Source organism: Lactuca sativa, chromosome 8 (assembly GCF_002870075.4).
Source record: "Lactuca sativa cultivar Salinas chromosome 8, Lsat_Salinas_v11, whole genome shotgun sequence".
Lineage (NCBI taxonomy): Eukaryota > Viridiplantae > Streptophyta > Magnoliopsida > Asterales > Asteraceae > Lactuca > Lactuca sativa.
Genome location: NC_056630.2, coordinates 82,826,122 through 82,838,563, shown reverse-complemented (window position 1 = coordinate 82,838,563; position 12,442 = coordinate 82,826,122). Strand labels below are relative to the sequence as shown.

At 35.8% G+C, this 12,442-nt stretch overlaps 1 long non-coding RNA gene across 1 annotated transcript; it reads left to right on the top strand.

The window, feature by feature from the left end:
• Positions 1–10,363: 10,363 nt before the first annotated feature.
• LOC128128028 (uncharacterized) lies at positions 10,364–12,236 on the top strand. Its single transcript, XR_008225586.1, has 3 exons — positions 10,364–10,893; positions 11,271–11,339; positions 11,962–12,236. It is a non-coding gene; the product is annotated as an uncharacterized LOC128128028 (long non-coding RNA).
• Positions 12,237–12,442: the final 206 nt, after the last annotated feature.

Genomic DNA, 12,442 nt, shown 5'->3' with positions numbered 1-12,442 from the left:
TGCACTTCAGTACTACTTATCACCCACAGTCAGACGGACAGAGTGAGCAGACGATACAGACGCTCGAGGACATGCTTCGAGCATGTGTTATGGACTTCGGCGGAAGTTGGGACACATACCTACCTTTGGCTGAGTTTTCATACAACAACAGCCACCATTCGAGTATTGGTATGCCTCCCTTTGAGCTTTTATATGGGAGGAGGTGTCGGACCCCCATCTGTTGGGGAGAGGTGGGGCAGCGAGTGATGGGTAGAACCGAGATAGTGCTAAAGACGACTGAGCAGATACAACAAGTCAGATAGAGGTTACTGACAACCCAGATCTGCCAGATGAGTTACGCGGATAGGCGGCGTCCCGAGCTCGAGTTCCAGGTTGGAGACTTTGTACTCCTGAAGGTATCTCCCTGGAAAGGAGTGATCCGATTCAGGAAGAGGGACAAGCTGGGGCCCCGATACATTGGTCCTTTCATGTTGACCGTGAGAGTGGGCAAGGTAGCATACCGTTTGGAGCTGCCTAAGGAGTTGAGTCAGATCCATAACACCTTCCACGTATCCCAGTTGAGGAAGTGTGTGGCCGATGAGACGACAGTGGTACCACTAGCGGATATTCAGGTGGATGCGGTCCTGAATTATATCGAAAGACCGATTGTGATTCTGGATCGAAAGGTGAAGGTTCTGAGGACCAAGGAGGTGCCTGTGGTCTAAGTACAATGGCAACATCGAAGAGGGTCCGAGAGACCGAGACGACTTAGGAATCAGAGTCTGAGATGCGGGAGCAACATCCAAAGTTTTTTGCGGAGCATGACTTCATGGGAGAAGTCTAATTCTAGTGGGGAGAATTGTAACATCCAAAAACCCAGGTATACCTTGTGAACCCTAATCTTTGATCAATTGTCCATGTTGGTCCTTGATAAGAAAAGGGTGGTAGACAAGTACGCGGGGCGTACTAGAGTGTACGCTCAGCGTATGCGTACGCGTGCTTGATCGCGGAGGGTCGCCTAGTATGTCGGGCGTACCAAGGTGTGCGCGGGGGATACCAAGCCCAATTTGTAACCCTAATATTGAGTGAGTCCCCTATTTAAAGAGTGTTATGGCCTCCTTGTGGCCACCCTTTCCAGAGACTTAACTTCCCCAAAACCCTAAATCTCGTTCTTGTAGCAAGAGAGTGCCTTTGAGAGCTTGTGGGTGTGTTCTTGAGCTTTTGAAGTGGAAAGGAAGCTTTGGAGAAGAAGGAGTTAGAGCCCAAGCTCCTGGATCTGAGCTTAGCAGTGAGAGAGGCTTCATTTGGAGGTAAAAAGCTCCGAGCTTTCCTACTCTTTTGTTGTGTTCATGTGTGGGGTGATTTAGGGTTTTTGTCCCCAAAGTTGATGGCTTTATGAGTTGATAAGACCCTAGAACCCGAGATCTGTCCCATGTTGGCTTATTTTGTGTTTTTGAGCCATAAATATCTAATCTTGGTCATTAAGAGTTGACCATGCATGAGTTAAGAGTCTTTTAAGGAAGGAAATGGCATGATTTGGGGGTTGGTGACCTTTACAGCCATGCATAGGCTTAAAGTCAATGACTTTATGGATTAAGAGGCATTAGAGTAACTAGATCTGGGATTTGAGCCTTTGTCTTAGCTGATTCAGACCAAAAACCACGAGAAGTGTGAAACTGGGACTTACACCGGACCTAATCCCAGTATGCGCAGCGTAGGGGGTCGAGTCCCCCGTTTTTGGTTAGCCACGGAGTACGCCCTGCATATAGAGCTGGTATGCGCCACGTACTCCCGCTGTTGACTTTTGTTGACTTTTAGGTTTTGGTCAAGATTGAGGACTATTGAGCATTGGAGGGGTAAAATGGTCTTTTACCCTTCTGTGAGTTGTAGAAGGATTAGTCTAGCTTCTTGAGGGCCAATATTAATTAGGGATAATTATTATGTGTTAGGCAGGAGCTAGACCCGGGAGTAGAGATCACGATCCCAATTGTGAGATTTTCATTCATTAGCTTACGAGGTGAGTCTTCTCACTATACTTACCTTGAGTGGTAAACCTTATGTGTGACCAGAGGCTCTTATGTGCATGAACTGTGTAATGAGATATCCTGCTATTTACTTGTGTTATGCTTTATGAGTATTATATTGTGATGCTGAGTTGAGGGACCGGAGGGTCCATATGAGTTGTGGGACCAGAGAGTCCCACTGAGACACATTGACTAGAGGGTCTAATAGAGTTATAGCCTCGAGTGGCTAATGTGATGTGTGTGGTATTTTGGGGAACTCACAAAGCTTTTATGCTTACCGTGTTATGTGTTATGTGTTTCAGGTAGTTCTGAGGATTGCGGCAAGGCACCGACATGATTGTACACACTGGCAGGAGATTGTTTTTATGATTATGGCATTGTGTTTTCTTTTGTTGACATTTGAGAAATATGTGTTTTGAGAATTATGATACAAGTTTTTATTGTGTTAAAAATGAAAATTTTGGTTGAAAAATTACGACGTTACACCAACAATGTGATAAAGAGTTATGGTAACGAATCACTACGTAGTACAAAAGTAGCAACACATCAAACATTGTAAGAAGTTTGTCGAACTTCAAAAAGTATTTGTGATTACATGAACCCACTAGTAATTGCATTTAATCAAATATATTTTTTGTTAAAAAGTAAACACACCTCAATTTGAGAATGATCTAAAAAATGGGGCTATCGGTGAAAATACAAGTTTTAATGTATTATTGTTATTTATAAAATGACAAATATATAAATAAAATTAAATGATAAAAAATAAGTTGTTCTAGTAGCCTACCACAACTTATTACACAGATGCTCTAACAGCTTACGCCATAATTTTGGATTTTAATGTTGAAACGAATATACAAATTGCCCCACATTTGGTCTATGAAACAACAATTAAAAGAGGAACAACACCATTCTACCCAACTGTTGGGTGTTGATACGAAATATAAGTTTGTTTTCACAAAAAATGACAAATGGAAGACTTTAAAAATAACAAGTTATTTTTAGTTCATAACAAAACCAAACCATCATGGATCCATTTACAGAGGTTAGAATGAAATAAAAACAACCATATGATGTTTTAGAGATAATCATTGAAGCCTTTGAACCCACTTGGTTTTGGGGTGCTGATGAAGATAGCAAAAATCAAAGAATATGATGTATCTACAAGTATCCATCATCAAGAGTAAGGCACTTGGAATGCTAGTTCCTTCTTGTATTCTTGAATTTCTTAAACCTGTAAGTTCTTAACTCAAATAAGCATTAAAGGAGACAACTCAAGTGGGCTTCAATCACCAAAGTAAAGCACCAAACTTCAATGACCTGGAGCTCTTCATGACTTACGGTTTTAGAGAAGAAAAAGAGGAAGGAGAGAGTGTTTTTCTTAGCCAAAATGCAAGCCTCATGCATCTCTTATATAGTCCATGAAAGTTAAGGCTTAACCATTAAAATACTCTACAGTAATGACTATCATTTAGAAGCATGGAAGACAAAGCATGGAGATTGAAAAGCAACCCCCATATTTTAATATTTTGGGCAATACCTCTTGAAAAGAGGAGGATCCTTTTATTTTTACAAACTCTAAGTTTATAAAATATAAACTTTGTCTTTAGGTAAAAGACAAAAGAATCCAACTAGTCCAAAATGTTGTGCATGACTTATTAATTCATACCATATGAAATAATAACTAGTTATACTCTCTTACAATTATTATTTTCACAAAACAATAATTATTCCCTAATTAAATACAAAATTGATATTATTTATTAATAATCATATTAATAATAAATATACAAAATGTGCCAACTTGATAAAGGTGTGAACCTATAGGATCATATATTATTAATAATATCACTCCATAATGATTCTTGGGCATATAGATTTAACACTAACTACCATAACTTAGCTTACTCCTATATTTTCACCAGATGTACAAAAGGGAAATAATATTATCAACAACCCTAGTTGGGGAGGCGCCTAAATTTTTGAAAACCTTGTCATTTCTTGCCGACCAAACATTCCATATTAGACAGAAAAAGATAATGTTGGTTATCAATCTCTTTTATGGGCAAGTTCCCTATGAAGCAACATAATTGAGAAATTCAAAAACATTCAAAAATTTCTATCTTGAATCCCACACCAATTCAACACTCAGTCCCAGACCATAGTGACAAAGCTACATTTAATTAGTAGGTGATCCACAAATTTCAATTCCATCACACAAAGTTTACACTCCACAAATTAAATGTTAATGCCTCTACAAGCTAGTGTATCTACAACCACAATCTAACTGATCATTGCCCTCCAAACAAAACATTGCACCTTTAAAGGAATTAGGCTTTACCAACAAACCGAAGGACCATTGGATAAAATCAACTTCGAATCAATCAACATTATTCTATTTTTCACCGAGTATCTTCCATCACCATTCATATTAAACAAAAATCCAAAAGAGGATTAGGATGTAAGTTCCAAAGATCCCAAGATAGACATCAAGTTTGATAATTCCACCAAAGAGTTAACTTCATGGGGGTCGATTTCTAACTTCATGCGAAGGTATTACCTGAAATTCTATTAGAGAGCATACAACTTTTGACTAGAGATGTGCATTTGGACCAAAAAACCAAACTAAATAAGGACCAAATAAGCTATTTGGTTCAGTTCCTGGTTCTTAGTTTAAGGCTTATTTGATTTTCGATTTATTCGATTTTGGTATGGTTCCAATTCCTAACACCTTCTTAGATATAATATTTCTTAATAGAACCGAAACGAACTGAACCAAAACTGGAACTAGTTGGAACCAAATAATGGTATTCAGACCAGTTTTCGGTTCTTAGTTTGTGACTTATTCAATTTTCAGTTTATTTGGTTCTACTCCGGTTCTAGACCGAATAACATCCCTACTTTTGACAACTTTGGAATGGTAAAGACGAGGAAAACGTTCTTGAAATGTGAAATTCCCACGCCACCAATCTTTCCAAAATACGATATTGATACCGAAACCTAGAATAAGGGAAAAAAAGAGATTTTTCCTCAACATTGTAATTAGAAAGAGACTTCACTACCTTGAATATATTGCACCATACACCATTTGATGTTTTCTGAGCAATATAAGAAGTGGGTTTTTTTTTCAGGTTATACACTATGACCATCTTCCATAGAATGTCTACTTCATTCATTAGTCTCGACCACCATTTGATTAAAAGAGACAAGTTTTGTTCTTTTAAAGTACACAGTCTAAGTCCACCATTACTTTTAGATGTTACCATTTTATTCCAATGGACCTAGTAGATTTTGAACTTTTGATTGTTAACGCCCCATAGGAACTTGCGTCTGAAATTTTTTAAGAGATTCGATAATGTCGGTTGGAGCTTTAAACATGAAGAAGTAGTAGGTGGGGAGACTGCCAAGAAAAGACTTAGGGGGTGTTTGGGAATGCTTATTAAAATGACTTATTAACTTACTGGTTTTTCAAAAAAGTCAATAAGTTAAAAACGTGTTTCGTAAACGTTAGTTTTTTTTAGTAAAAAAATGACTTTTTCAAAAAGCCGGGAATTCCTGGACTTTCCAAAAAGTCAATAAGGAGTTTGAGAAGAAATCCCAAACACAACCTTACTTAGGGTAAACCGACCTCCAAATGATAATGCATTGGCTTTCTAGACAGAAATTTTAGAGTTAAATTTGTCTAGAATATACTTCTAGTGCTTCTTAATTGTCATATTTTCCCAACTAGGACCCTAAGATATGTAAATGGAAATGTGTAAGGTCACACCATATGATATGATGAGTCAAACACTTTACATCCTAACCACTAGCGCCAATGCAAACACAGTCTTTTCAGCGTCAGCGTGAAGCTAATGATCTTGGTGATCTTTGTATATTAGGCAGTTATATATATATATATATATATATATATATATATATATATATATATAATATATATATAATATATATCTGATTCGTAATCTTGGTTATTAGGTTAGGACCTTTACTAAGATAGGTAAGCATCCCTTAATAGTGGGATATCAGTTGCTGTAATAATATATATTCAACATTAAGGTGAAACCCTAATGTATGTCTTAGCGACCGTCTTTGTGACCTGCGTTCTCTTGGTGAGAACATCATTTCTTAGTGAAAGCATCTATGTGATCACTAACGTTCTTTGTTTTTATGTTTAATGCTTGTTTAGTTAGTTTGTTCTTTGTTATTCATACTTGAAGTGTATTTGATCAATACAAACCTTCAAAAAGACCCTGTCAAACATCCCAAAACACATGCCATATAATTGAGAACTGAATTAGATATATATGTACCAAAGATACAAGACTTATGAGAATTAACTTTAAGCCTGGACAAGATATGAAAACATTTAAGATTACAAGAGAGATTTTTAAAGCTAGAACAATCCCAGTCACCAATAAGTATGGCATCAACAACATAGTTGAGGTGAGTTATTATTGGCCCGGAGTTCAGTAATTTGATGTCATTAAAAAAAGATTTTCCACGAGCACTTTTAGGAGCTACATTAAGCCCTTCTATTGCCACGATAAAAAGAAATTTGGGTAATGGATCTCATAGCCGGACACCTTTGGTAATATGGAATTCAATAGTCGGTGAACCATTAAAAAGAACTGAGGCACACGATGAAGAAAGTGATGGGTTTTACTAATCCTAACAACAGAATAAATACATAGGCAATGGAAGCAATTAACATTTATTGTAAGGTAATATAAGATCTAAAATCTACAAGGAAACTATTTAATGATATGAAAAACAAAGATAGTCATGTAATACCAACATTATAGAAAAAAATCATATTTTGCTGACTTGAAGATCCATTGAGTCGATTTCTTGATGCTTAAGGAAAGTGGAGCACCCAAATTAGAATACCTCTAAAGTGTCACACCCAAAAGACTAAAAGCTAGAACTTAAACTTTGAAGAAGAGAGAAGAGAAAAGTCAAACTAGAAAATCGGAGAGACAAGGAGCAAAGGACAAAATTAGTAGGTGGCAAAGAGGGGGTATTTATAGCTAGAGGTTACTTGCAGATAACACGTATTTCAATAGTTAAATAATCCAATTTAATCTAAAATTCAAATCTCTTAGTTATTTATACTTATGGACGAAAATCCAAGGGATTATCCTTAGGAATTTTTGTCCATCCCCTCCAAAGGGTCTAGAATGTTCCAGTTGTTCAAATATTGAACAATTAACGTTAGCATAAATTAATTCCATATTAATTCTAATTAATTTCAAATTAGTTTCTAATTAATTTATCAAGCTATGAAATATTTATAAACTATTTATTTCTTTATCTCAAATTATTTCTAACTCTTTTAGCCCTTGAGGGAAACCATAAAAGGACTTTCTTGTTATTCTTAAAGTTATACCAATTAGTTATGACATTGGACACCTATTTCTAACAGTCTCCCACGTGGACAAGTCATAAATTACTATTGGTCGAATAACTTTGAATAATGAACAAAACATGCTTTCCACAATATCTACCAAACTCTGATCAAATAAAGAATCAACTCATAGATAAGTGATCAATTATTCCTTTGTTTCTACAAGAGATCTGTATGACATGATTCATGGATGTACGAATCAACCTAACAGTTCAAAATTATGTTTCTCGATCAACAATTTATGACGACCAAATCAGACTACTACTCGAACACATCAGTTTAGTCTGGGCTAGGCCTATCACTATGATGTTAACATTAAATCACCGAGGGGCCTATTGATATCGTCTTTCCTATTAAGGAAAAAGGAACAAATAAAAGTTGAGCACATAGTTTTTTTTACTTGTCAAATCACATATAGGCTTACTTGTTATAACCACCCATTACGGATAATGTTAGAGTAAGAGTAATACACAACCAACTTGTGTGCAAAGAACTCAATGTCTTTCCACTTAAAGAATACAAGATATTATCATCTCATAATTACTCGTGATAAAATCTATGAAGTAATCTCTCTGTGTATGGGTTTCTCCATTAGTTAAATCTCTATTAAATACTCATGAACATTAGTAGCATCTCCATGTTATGTCTGATTACTATAAACAATCTAATAACACTTCATGAAAATCTTAAATCAATACTTACTTCCAAGAGTATGATCGATTGTGGAGGTTTAGGTAAATTAATATCCAGGAAGTGGGGATCTAAACATGAAAGACAAAACACAATAACAAATTAACTGAAAATGGTAAAACTCTTGAAAATGAATAATTCTCTATTATTTAACCACCAAAACAATTACAAAATTTATTCATTGTTATAATTGTTTCAACTAAATACTAAACTTAATATCATCTTTGATGCTTATGCTCCTAGCACGCTTATTATGTATTTCCTTGGTCACTCCCTTTGTGAACGGATCAGTTGGGTTTTCCACTGATGATACTCGCTTCACAGTAATATCTTCATCTTCAAATCCGTCTCAAATGTAATGAAACTTCCTCTTTATATGCCTTGACCTTCAGTGATCCCTATGTTCTTTAGTTAGAGCGACTATACCTTCGTTATCATAGAATATTTCCATAGGATCTTTATTGCTCGGAATAACTCCAGGATCACCAATGAAGTTCCTAATCTAGGTAGCTTCCTTGTACGCCTTACTAATATCAATGTAATCAGACTCACATGTAGAGTCTGCCACCATTTCATGTTTGGAAATTTTCCATGTCACCGAACCACCATTTAGCACGAATAACCATCCGGAATGTGACGTGGGGTCATCTATATCCATTTGGAAATTCACGTCACTATAGACCTTCACCACCAACTCTTGTTCACCTCCATACACAAGCAACATATCTTTTGTATTTCTCAAATACTTAAGAAGGTTCTTGACAATTGTCCAATGACCTAATCTAGGGTTTTCCTGATATCGGCTCACCATGCTCAAAGCATACAAGACATCAGGATGACTACATGTTATAGCGTACATGATCGATCCTATAACCGAAGCATATGGGACTCGACTCATTCTATATTGTTCATCACTAGAACTTGGACACTGAGACATACTCAATTTAACGCTATGATGCATAGGAAATTTTCCTTGCTTGGAATTTTCCAGATTGAATCTTTTTAATACTTTTTCCACATATATAATTTGAATAAGTCCTATTAGACACCTAGATCTATCTATATAAATTCTTATACCAAGTATTTATGTTGCTTCTCCTAAGTCTTTCATCTACATACAATACCAAGAAGACAACAAAGCTCCCACTAACTTTAACATATACACATGACTCATCTGGACTTCTAGAAAAACCATTCGCTTTGACTTTTTCATTGAAGCACAAATTCCAGCTTCTCGATGCTTGTTTAAATCCATATATTGACCTTTCAGGATTACACACTCTATTTGGATACTTAACATGTTCATAACCTGCAAGTTGTGCCATACACATATCCATTGAAATTCTCCCATTAAGGAAACAGTTTTAACTTCCATTTTCCATACCATGTAATCATAAAAGGCAGTAATGGAAAGTAGTATCCTAATAGACTTTATCTCGGCTACTAGTGAAAACGTTTACTCATAATCAATCCTTTGAGTTTTAGTGAAAACTTTAACGTCCCAAAACTTATGACTAAAAATTTCATTTTTGTATTAATAAAATCATCATACAAAACATTTTCATAAAACCATAGTGAAATCAGAGTATGTCAATAATCATCCCAATACATCAGAGTCAAATAAACTGCGGAATAATATGGTATGTGTAACGCCCGCAGATCCGGGCTAGTCAATTTAGAGGCAATAGGGGTCGAAAACGACTTTTTGACAAAAAGATTATTTAGAATAAATAATCTTAACCAATTTGTAGAATATGTCACAAGGTTTCCGTACATATAAAGAACGCTGAAATCCGAGTTATAACGAAGAAGTTATGACCCGTCGAAGTTTCGCGTCGGAACCGGCACGGCCCCGGGAAGCGTAAATAGTAAATTTATGATATATAGAGATTTAGCCTTAGCGCTCTAAACAAAAGTCGTAGAATATGTTAAACTAAGAACATCGATAAAAAGAACGCCCAAATCTGACTTCGTATGAAGAAGTTATGATTTTTCAAAGTTTCGGATTAGCGGAGTACAGCCCGAAATTCGAATTTTAGATCGATTGATTTTTAGCCGACACAACCTAAACAAGAATCTAAGATCTCGTTATTAGCAGCGTAACGATAAAAATACAGACGAAAATGGACATCGAATAAAGAAGTTATGAGATTTTAACGGACCAATCCTGTCCTGGCCTGTTAAAAATATAACTTTAAAAATAAAGTCAAAATTAACCAACGGAGTCTAAACGAAAGTTGTAGAGTATGTCTCCACCTACGCGTGGATATAAATAACGTCAAAAACGGAGTTCGTATGAGCGAGTTACAAATTATAGTAGTATATTTACGTATTAAAATAAAGTATAAATCATGTATACGTACACATATATATACATATGTATATATCATTAGAAAGGTATCGACGATGCGGTTATTATAAAACTAATGTTGAGTTCTTTCGACATTAGTTTAGTACAAAGATCATTAAATCCATTTAAAATAGTATTATAGAGGGGTGTTTAGTTGTTTATATAACTAAAAGGTCATTAAGTAATTATGGAGGGTAGTTTTTGAAAATTCAATTAGTATAAATAAGAGCCTTGGGCTCTCATATTTCTTGCACCATTCTCTTGATTCAAGAGTCTTTCTCTCCTTATCCCCCGAGCATTTCGGTCCCTCGTGATTCGACTTCTCTTTCTGTAGTTTTAGTATAGTAAGGTGAGCGCTGAAGCGCTGCACGAATCTTTCTTAGAAAGATTCAGCGACGAAGTTCTGCCCCTGCAGAGCCCGACTCCTAGCTAAAATCCCCTTGAAAGTAAGTTATGTTTACCCTATTTTAAATATAGTTTATATTTAAAATTAGTATTGTTATTATAAATTTATAATAAATATTTGGGCTATTATTATGACTTATATAAGTGTCGTTATAATATCTTTTAACTACTCGCGGTACGGGGAATCTGGTTTAAAGGGCCGCATAGGGTTGTTGGATTTCAGAAGTGCTATACGCCAAAATGGTCCTGCCCTCCGGTGTTTTATGTCTGGCCCCTGTCTGTACATAGTAGTTGGAAAGTATTGTTTAAACGCTTATATAATAATAATAGTAATAATAATAATAATAATAATAATAATAATAAGACTAATAATTAGTCACGGTAATATTAGACTAAAATCTAGTGGTGATAATACTAGGTTTCGTCAAAGGAAATTATTTTAAAGTAAACGAAGCGCTGTCCGAGTACCGAGTCACCACCTTCTCAGGTGAGTGCATAGTTACTTTCAGCTTACACATAGATATGAAGTATTTTATATAAATTACGTGCTGTGTGTGTATATTATCTGTATACTTGCTATCTATGCTGGATGAACGTTTTATACATGTTTTCAATGATTTAAACTGTATATGTATTTTATATCTACAAAATGTGTTGGGTAAAACATGGGTAGATGTATTAGTTGCTGTGTGATAAAATGAAATAATGAGATGCCTCGTTATAGATGTTCTTGATGATCTAGTCATCTAGCGGAGTATAGATGACGACCACGGACTATTCTAGACAGTCCAGTGGAACACTAACAGGCTCGCAACTTGTAGGTGTTTATTCGAACTTTGTGTTTAACCGAACTGTGTGTTTATTCGAACTGTGTGTTTATTCGAACTGTGTGAACTGTGTGCTCACCAGATATACTCCATCCCAATGATAGTCCTTTGACTAGGTCCCTTGTGTTAGATGTTTTAGGGACGTAATGTGAGGATAACGGGAATGGGTAATTGGGTTGATTGTTTGATGTTTAAAAATAATAATTATATTATTGTGGGTTGAAAACCCTATGTTCTCACCAGGTTTCCCAACCTGACCCACTCAGTTTATTTTTATCACAGGTGTTGATATGAAGTCACAATACACTGAGAGATTTAAAGAGATGTAGATCACTAGTGTAAATAATTGTAAGTTCTGTTTATGCTTATGTTTCTGTATTAACGATGACATCCCAAACGTTTTAAAATGAAATAAATACGTTTCATCGAAAATGTTTTAATAACGTATTTACCATGTTTTTCTGGGAACAAATTCCGCAACATTTTTATAAAATGAAGTACTCTGATTTTTATAAAGCATAAACAAAATCGGTCTTTTCTGGCCGTGAAAATGGGGATGTCACAGTATGTGCCATGTGATCATCCCGAGATCTTCCCCTTCGATCCGGAAGTACCTGAAATATAAATTGAAAATTGTAAGCACGAAGCTTAGTGAGTTCCCCAAAATACCTTATACCATACATATACAATGGGTCGTGCCCAACAACCATCGGGCCCCGCCCAATATCGAGCCCCGCTCAGAATAGATCTGTCAATAATATGA